We start from the raw sequence: 9874 nt of genomic DNA, 5'->3' as shown, positions 1-9874 counted from the left end.
ATGAAGGAAAAACTTTTAAAATATTTTAAGGAGATTCCCCCTATTTTTACTTGTGTCGTCGCTTTAAACCCAACGATAAATGTTGGGGGGGTTGAAACACTAATCGAACAAATTGTGTTTGCTTTTAATCTAACCGATGATGAACCCAACTTTGTCCAAAACCAAATAAATTATTTTAACAAATATTTTTGAGACATGTTTGCAATTTATTTAACTAAATTCGGATCAAGTGGTGTAATACATGATCAAATGAAAACGAATGCGTAATCATCTAGTAGATGTCCAAGTAACATAAATTTGCCACTTTTTAACACTCTAGTAAATTCCCAATCCAAACGATCACGTACTACCACTCCAAGTAGTGAGTTGGGAAATTACATGTCATGCGATTTTCTATCAAAAATGACATTTGAAGAGTTTGAAAGTTTGGATATTTTGGCTTGGTGGAAAGAAAATGAAGCACAATTTCCGATTCTAGCCGTCATGGCCCGTGATTTACTAACCGTCCAAGCTTCTACTGTAGCTTCGGAATCCGCTTTTTCTGTTAGTGGAAGGGTTATATCGCAACGGAGATCAAGACTAAGTCCCGAGTCGGTGGAAGTATGCATTTGTTTGAAGGATTATTTGGATGGAGCGGCTTGGAAGCAACATATCACCACCCTAGAAGATGCAATTGATGTCGATTTGGAAGCAAATTTACACATTGAAGAAGTCGAACTTGGAATATCCTCTCCAAACGAAGAAGGAGAAGATGATGAAGAAGAGATGGCGATGTAGTTTATTTTTAAACTTTGTTTCAATTATCGTAAACTTTGTTTCAATTATCGAACTTGGAAATTTTTAAGTATTTGAATTTATCGAACTTGGAAGTATTTAAGTATTTCAATTATCTTAAACTTTGTTACAATTGATGACGATGTAATTTTAACATTGTAATATTTAAGTATTTTAATTTATCGTTGATGAGTATCTTGTGTATATGCTCTTCACATGCATATAATGTTTATAAATACACTTAATTTACCTAGAATAGTTGTGCTTTGATTAGCTTTTGGTTTTTGATAGGTGTGCGTGAAATGGAGCTTAAATGAGGATCTAATTCGATTAAGTGGAAGATAATGAAAGCTTGCAAGAAATGGTGATGAATGTGCTTTGATGAGAGTGTATAAGAATGAAGAACAAAGAAAACAGGACAAGAGTAGTGCTGCTCAGCATTACTCTCAAAGCCTTCAGGAGGAGGAGGAGAGACAGATTGCACAAGAGTAGTGTTGCTCACCACCACCGGTTTTTTTATATTCGATTTTTTTCAAACCGAAACTGGTTACACCATCCGGCCCTCCAAACTGATTAGGATTCGAACCAATTTTTTTAAAATCCGATTTTTTTTCTATGTGAAAAAACTAGATCGATTTTTTATCCGACTTTGTGCATGTCTATTTGTATGTACGAGAATGTAGTCATCTAGCAGATGTTTAGGCCAATAAATACAAAATAACTTTTATTTGAAGACTTGTTGAAGACATAAATATGTTGTTAGTGGGCCTATTCATTTGCTATAAGCAAAGGGTAATTTTTGTTTTCTAAAGATAAGTCCAAAAGTAAAGAAAGAAAATGGGCTTAGTAGATTAGTTCAACTTTAATCAAGGGGACCAAGAGTTGTTATTAATAAATGTTTTAATGTGGTTATGTAGTTAGAGGTGAGTAAAATTTGATTCAAAAATTGATTTTATTGATTTGATTTGAATTGATTTTGAGTTGTAATTTCATAAATTTGTTATTAAGTAAAATTTATATGAAATCAATTTTGAGTTGTAATTTTATAAATTTGACCTTAAGTAAAATTTATGAAATCGGGTTATATTTATAATTCGAATGACTCGAATAGTAACCTAATTAAGTAAAACTATATGAAATCATGTTATATTTATAATTCGAATAGTAATTTAAATAATTTTAATTTTCTAATAATTAGTAGATTGATTTTTAAATTTAAGTTAAGTCTTTTGATTTTATAGGACATATTTATATCATATATAAAAAATATGAAAAATAAATATGAAGAAATATATATATATATATATATATATCATAAATTTAAATAGAAATTCGAAAATTCGATTTGAAAAAAATTAAATTAAATTTGAGTTATTAAATAAGATTCGTTAACTCGAGAATAATTCAAAAAAAAACTTATTCGACTCAATCGAACATTTATTTCTACATGTTTTTATAAAATATAAACACCTATGGTTGGAACTTGTAGTCATTGACCTATAAATTCATTACTCTAGGCATGCTCTTCCCCTCTTATTAACGATTCTTTTATTTCTTGTTTGTTCTCCACTATAATAATTCATAAACTTTATTATTGAGAATCAAATTATTTTTTTAATAAAATATATCACATATAAGATCATAGCTTAGACCCTTTTTTATTTATTCCATTAGTTAAGATCTTGCAATCATATTATATATTGAGATAAAAACAAAGAATGTCATTTTAATGGACGAAATTGGACCCCAAAACACAAATTTTCAACTATCACCGATTTATTAAATTAGGAATGACAGGCTTGTAACTGGGATCCCCCATTGTAGTTTTTGACCCAATAAATTTCAGCAAACAAAAGTTGGATTAAATAAAACAATATTTACTTGAAATTATAAATAATTAATGATGTAAATCTGGGATTATGGAAATTAAAGTTATTTGCAGGGTTCCGATGTTGATTGTGTTCATTGTCTCTTTAGCTTAGTGGAGTAGGCAACAATTATGGGGTAGACATTGATTATGTAATTTCTTTTTTTTTTCCTTTACCTTCTTAAAGTTTTGATTTGACTATTCCAGATCGATTCAGGTTGTACATATTATTTTGATGGGTGAGTCTCTCAACAGAAATTTTCTGCATAGATAAAGACTTGAACTTAAAACTTAATTGATGTCAAACTACTTACTATTTGAACTAATTTCGTTAATAATGATATAATTTACAAGTGTCGTTTTCTTGAAACTTTGGTAACATCTACTTCCTCAATTATACAATCTAATTAATTACTTCAATCATCTCTTGATTTCTATGTTTGACGAAGAGGATCTCTCCGGAATTCAAAGAAAATGAAACTTTGATCTGTATTTTTTTATCTGTAAAGGTAAATCACATGGATGGTCATCCAATAATTAAACGTTCTTAATAGTTAAAGAATGTATTTACATATCTTGAAATTTTAGATTTAAACCTTTCATATATAAATGTATAAACGATTATTATTAAATAATTAATTTTTTAAATAAATATAATCTTATAATTATTTGTACCTTAAAAAAAATTATATCTTTTTTTTGTCAAATTTTTCTTTTTGGCAACCATCTTTTGACGTGACTTGATTAGTCTAGATTAGAGATACACGTGTCGATTGTTGGACTTGTTTGCATTCAAATTATCTCTAAAATATCCTAGAGTCATTAATCACTATACCCAATTATTATATTTGTTACCTGATTGAAAATAATAGTATAATTTTTAGCTGAAACTAAAATGAAAAAGGTTCTAAGTAGAATTTAAATTAATTATATTAATTATAATCAAGCTTTAAATCACGTTATAGTTCAAATTAGTTATATTGATCGTAATAAAAATATAATTTTTATAACTAATATGTTTTTAGATTGTGTATAATTTATTATTATTTTGTTTTAATTTATTAATTTAATTATATGAGATAAGATTATGAGTATTATTAGAACTTAGAAGTTGATAACCTTTTTGTGACAAACAAATATACGAAGAATAAAATTTTAAATTATTTATGAATTTGGTTTAATTTTAGGTGCTTTAAAAATTATAGTTATTTTTTTCTTAATTTTGGTTAAATTATATTGGTTATATTTTTATAATAATAATCTAAAAGTCAATTAAAGAAATAAAATTATAAAACGAGATAGTATTTTTTATTATATGAAAATTAATTTAAATATTTTATTTAATCATCTCTTTCACTTATTATTTTTTATGTTATGATTTAGTACTTTTTTAAAAAAATATTTGAATTCTAGTTTAACTAAAAATTTGTAAAATTGAACTCTAGGTTAAAAATTACACAAATGTAGCAGCTGGATGGCCACTAACGAGTTTATCCTTTTCTTAAGCACTTACCCTGGTAAAATTCAAAGGTGCCAGAGAAAATTTTAGAAGTCAAAAGGTCAAATTATAGTTTTGATTTCTTTCTATATTGAAATTTAGAATTTAATTTTTATATTTTAATATAATTTAATCTTGTTTTTATAATGTCATTACTTAATTCTGATAATTGCATTGATTTTTTTTAAAAAAAAACTACTTGCAACAAAAAGAAATTTATGTAAGATTAAAAAACACTATATCATTTTTCATTTTGAAATAATTAGCAGGTTTAGCTAATGGTTCTATAAAAATATTAAAAAAAGTAATTTTGTAAAATTAGATTAAATTTAGTTTAATTTATTAATATAATATATAAAGAATACAAAATCAATATGTTTAAACGTTAAATATCTTTAAATTTATTGAAATTTGAATAATATAAGTATTGTAACTTATATTGTATGTTAAAAAAAGTATACAACCAAATTCATAATTTGAGCATTAATTAAACAGATTTGGTTTGCAATTTTCTGTCCCAACTCTGATCATTGTGTTGCTCGTGCTCTACATACTAATCTAACAAATAATTATTTTTTCTGTTTGATTCAGCTTTCACATGGGTGTTCTAGTTTTCCACGACACCAAATAAATCTGGGTATTTTAATATTGTATCGTGTTAGATCCTTTTAGAAAGAAAAAAACTGACTAAATAATCGTCAAATATCACATCAACCATATAATAACTCATCTTCATATTTATAAAGAGGCGTAACGTTAGAGGTTTTTCTGTCCTAAAATAACATTGGGGCAATAATATTCCAAAAATTACAATAGAATGTAAAATAATTATATTGATACACGTTAATAACTATTTTTGACATTATACCTAATAAAAATGTCAGAAGCTTTGATAGGCCAACCAAATATTTTTCAAGGCACATACTCTTCTCCATTGATTGTAAACTAAGTAATGGAATATTCAAAGTCTAAACGAAAATTCAATTATCAAATTTTAACATATATAATCCTCTTATTATAATATATTTTTTAATTATAAAATGATCATCTGGATCAAAAAAAATGAATTAATTCTTTTTTATTAAAGATTTAACTATCAATGACATGAGTAAAAATCACAAAATTTGGATTATTTTTCGATTTGATGAAGAGACCCCTTCTTCTTCTTTTCTTTCAGTGCTTGAAGAGCTACGGTTGGGAGACAATTTATTGAAAAGATGGCGTGGAGTGAGCAACGGCGGTTGCGTGCGAGGAGTGATCAACGGCATGTGAGTAAGAGGTTTAAGAGTGCAAGAGGTGGAGCGGAGAGAGCAAACCAGTCGACGATTAACCATATTGTCTTTGTCAATAACGTGAGCAAGAGGATTCATCCGTCAACTCTTAAGGAAGCTTTCATGGAATATGGTGAAGTGTCTGATGTGTTCATTGCATTTAGAAGCAGAAGGAGACTTTACGATAAATCCACTTTTGCGTTTGTGAGGTTCAAAAGTAAACAAGATGCTAGTGTAGCGGTTAGGGGGGCTGACGGGAGGTTGATAGATGGGTTCAGAATTAAAGTCTACCATGATAAATCCGTGATTTCAAAAAGCAACAGATCAGAATCGGATTTAAGGTTCAGATATGAGTCTGGTAAGTCGGTGAAGGGGCAGTGGAAGCCAGCCTTGCGTGATTCCAAGTCTTATAAGGATGCCTTGGGCGGCTGGTTTTATGAAATAGGTATGTCCCCGGATAAAGTATTAGAGAACCAGTAGTTGAGGATTACGGACTCGGGTGTAGTAATTCATGTTAGGTTTGTAGAAGATCACGCTTCAAACTTAAGTCGGACGAATCTAGCAGATGGTTCAAGTTTAGTGGTTCCTAAGAATGACCTGAGGTGGAGAGAGTGTTGTTTGGTTGGAAAAATAAAAAGGATGTATAATGAGGATATCATTCATACAACTTTTACAGCGGAAGGTTTTGATGTTAGGGTTAGTGTGTGGCTCGACATACTGGTGGTTATTTAGTTTAAGGGGGGGTAGCGGAGCGTTCGATATGCTGGGACAGAAAAGAAGAATGGATTCGTACCTGGTTTGATGAATTGGAACTTTTAGAAGGGTATGACCAGAAACTTAAAAGGAAATTATGGGTTATCTTAAAAGATGTCCCACTATTAGTGTGGTGTGATTAGTTCTTCATCGGATTAGGGAACAAGTGGGGTTCTGTTATTTCAATTCATGATGAAACTAGAAATAGAGTTCGTTTTGACGAAGCCAGACTTCTTGTGGAAGTGCCTAATGCTTCGGTGGTTCCGGACAGATGCTCTGTTATCATTAATGGTAGGGCATTCTCCATTAAAATCATTACAGAGGATCATGAAGAAGGTAGAGTCTTCATTGACGGTACACCGGAGGGTAGTGGAGAGATGTCTCTAGAAGGTGATGGAGGCTCCTAGTTTCCTAGGTTACAGGAGAACTTTGCGGCTTCTGCTGGTCTCGAGGAGGGACCTTATGGAAGAAAGCTTTAATAAATCATAAAGTCAGAGGTGTGTAAAAGGTGGTCTGAAAAGCTGGTCTTCACATGCAGATTTCCTGAGGGTAATATAGAGGTTGTCGGTGATGGCTTGCATGACGTGCTCATCCGGTTTAACGATGGGCCTATTTTCCAGATGGTGGATGATAACATTGATCTTGTGGATATTAATAGAGAGCAAGCCCAGTGTGGGATGACCCAATCTATTTCTAATAGTTTTAGATTACTAGGCGTTCCAATAATCCAAGTCTATTCTCTGCTAGACCGAGTGGATAGAGTGCGGGGAGAAGCTCCTACGGTTAACTTAGATAAATTTCCAGTCAATTTCGATGGTGTTTTTAATTCTGCAGTGGAAAGGGGGTGAATAATGTCTCTTCTACGCAAAATGGCAGAAAGGCTCGTTGTAGAAAGAACTCTATGCAAAAGAAGAAAAATACGAAGATTAGTAGGGCGAAGTCTATTGCAAAAAAACCTTTCGATGGGGTGGGTACTTCCAGTGGGGTCAATTTCGATCGGCCTATGGGGAGTGATAATGAAGCCGAGGCAACCTTAGCAGTGGCCAATTCATTGGGTGTGCAATTTGACGCTCCTTCGAAGAGGGTGATTGCGAGATTGAAGAACTCTGTCCAATCGGGAAACATTGATTTGGATTTGTTCTTGGGTGTTATGTGTGTGATTGGTAGTTTTTTTATGGTTTTATATTTTTTTTATCTTGTCATAGAATATTAGAGGGTTAGGAAGGAATGAAAAAATGAGAGCAATTTGTTGGGCGATTGATTCAAATAAAGAAAGGGTGGTGTTGCTACAGGAATCGAAAATGGGGAGCCTATCTGTTGGTGTAGAGAGAAGGTTAAAGGGTCGGTTTGCTAGGGAGTTGGTTTGTGCTCCGGCAGAGGGTGCTTCAGGGGGGTTGATTTCTATATGGGACAATGACGTTTTTAACGTTAAGTTACATAATGTTTTCAGGAGAGTCATTATGTTAAAAGGTTTCTTGTACAACATAATCGAGAAATAGGCATCATCAATGTTTATGGTCCGAATATATATGGTGATAGAGTGAGTTTCTTTGAGCAGTTAAATACTATTATAGATAATCTGAAGGTTCCGGTCATTATGGGTGGGGATTTTAATATAGTGAGGTCGGATTTGGAGAGAACAGGGGATCACAACATCGCGTCCTCAACGTCGGTCTTTGAAGATTTTATTTTGAAATGGGATCTGGTTGACGTTCAAAGTTTGGGTAGTGTTTTCACTTGGTTCAGGGGTGGTCTGAGCACAATTGCTAGTAGGTTAGATCGATTTCTTGTCTCGGCTGATATTGTGAGTTTAAGTCCTAATCTGGTGCAAACAACTCTTAATAGAGGCATATCAGATCACTGTCCTATTCTGTTGAGTGATAGGTTGCCAAAAATGGTAAGTAGGCCTTTCAAATGGTTTAACCATTGGGTAGGTGAACCAATGATTGCTGATAAAATTAAATTGTTTCTTGGCGCCAATCATGGGAAAGATTTGAACCACGTTCTAATGTTAGCTAAGAACGCGATTAAGGAATGGGTTGGTGTGCGTAGAGAGTCAAATGATGAGTCGATTATTGCCTTGGAGAAAAAATTGATTCATTAGAAGCTTTCTGTATTGTGAATCCTAGTGATAAGATATCTCAAGCAGAACTTATGTCAATAAAGGCAAAGTTGTGGTCGGAGCATAGACTTATGGAAAGAGAATGGTTGCAAAAGTCGAGACTAAAGTGGTTTAGAGAAGGATATAAGAATACCAAATTCTTTCATCTTACTACTGCGTTCAGAGGGTGCAAAAATCAGATCTCGAAACTGAAGGTGAATAATTCGGTCTTCAAAAATCAAGTAGGGATTCAACAAGTTTGTGTTAATCACTTTTTCTCTTGTTATAATGAGGTGAATACCATCCCGATTAAGAGGTTTGATGTCCCGTTTAAAAGGATTGGAACTGCTACTAGAAGATGGATCGAACATCTTTTCTCGGAAGAGGAGATTTGGCTCGCTATTAATTCTTTGGATGGTTCAAGAGCCCCCGTGTCGGATGGTTTTAGCTTGGATTTTTTTAAGAAGTTTTGGGAAGTTATTAAAGTCGATGTCATGAAGTTTGTGGTAGATTTTTATTGGGGTAGGATTTCTGATTTATCTTTTAACAAATCTTTCATTGCTCTAATTCCGAAGAAATCTCAAGCAGTCTTTCCTGAAGATTTTAGACCTATTTTATTGGTGGGTAGTATTTATAAAATTGTGGCGCGCGTATTGGCTAAGAGGTTGGCGTCTTGTATTAATGATGTAATCGGTGAGAATCATTTTGCTTTTATGGCCGGTAAACAGATTTTAGACTGTTCCTTGATTGCGAATGAGATCGTTGACGATCTGAAAAAAACAAGAGAGAAGTAGTTTTGGTTAAAGCAGATTTTAGAAAAGCATACGACACAGTCGATTGGGATTTTTTGAGCTTGATTTTAAAGAAAATGGGGTTTGGAAAAAGATGGAGGAGATGGATTTTCTTTTATATTTCGACACCTATTATTGTTGTTTTGGTTAATGGGAGTCCATCGAAATATTTTCCTATTAAAAGGGGGCTTAGGCAAGGATGTCCGCTGTCGCCTTTTTTTTTTTAATATTGTGGGAGAGGCACTTAGTGGTTTATTGAATAAAGCGGTTGCTCTTGATGCTTGTCAAGGGGTGCATATAGGTTCAAATAGAGTAACGACTTCCCACATTCAATTCACCGTTGATTTAATTCTGTTTTCGGAAGCTAATGAAGAAAAAAATTTCAATTTGTTCCGGGTTCTTAGAATCTTTGAGGTTGCTGTTGGGCTCAAATTAAATATGCAGAAAACATTACTATTTGACATTAATGTGAATGAGTGCAGAGTCAAAGAGTGGACAAATTTGTTGTAGTGTGATTGGTCCAGGTTGTCATCGATGTATTTGAGGCTACCGTTAGGTTACAAAAAAAAACCTAAAGCTGATGTGGAATCCTATTGTAGAGAAGGTCAAGTCTCGCCTACAAGGATGGAAAGGTAAGTTGTTTTCTTTCGGGGGATGGATTACCTTGATTAAGTATGTGTTGGTTAATCTACCGGTGTACTACATGTCATTATTTTCTATGCCTAAAGCTATAGCTGAGGAGATTAATAAATATATAGCCAGATTTATGTGGAACGTTAAGTCTGACAGATGTATTCATTGGATAAAATGGGATATGGT

This window comes from Hibiscus syriacus, unplaced genomic scaffold (assembly GCF_006381635.1).
Source record: "Hibiscus syriacus cultivar Baekdansim isolate YM2019G1 unplaced genomic scaffold, ASM638163v2 tig00110336_pilon, whole genome shotgun sequence".
NCBI classification, from domain to species: Eukaryota; Viridiplantae; Streptophyta; class Magnoliopsida; order Malvales; family Malvaceae; genus Hibiscus; species Hibiscus syriacus.
Note: the sequence above shows the minus strand (reverse complement) of the source record.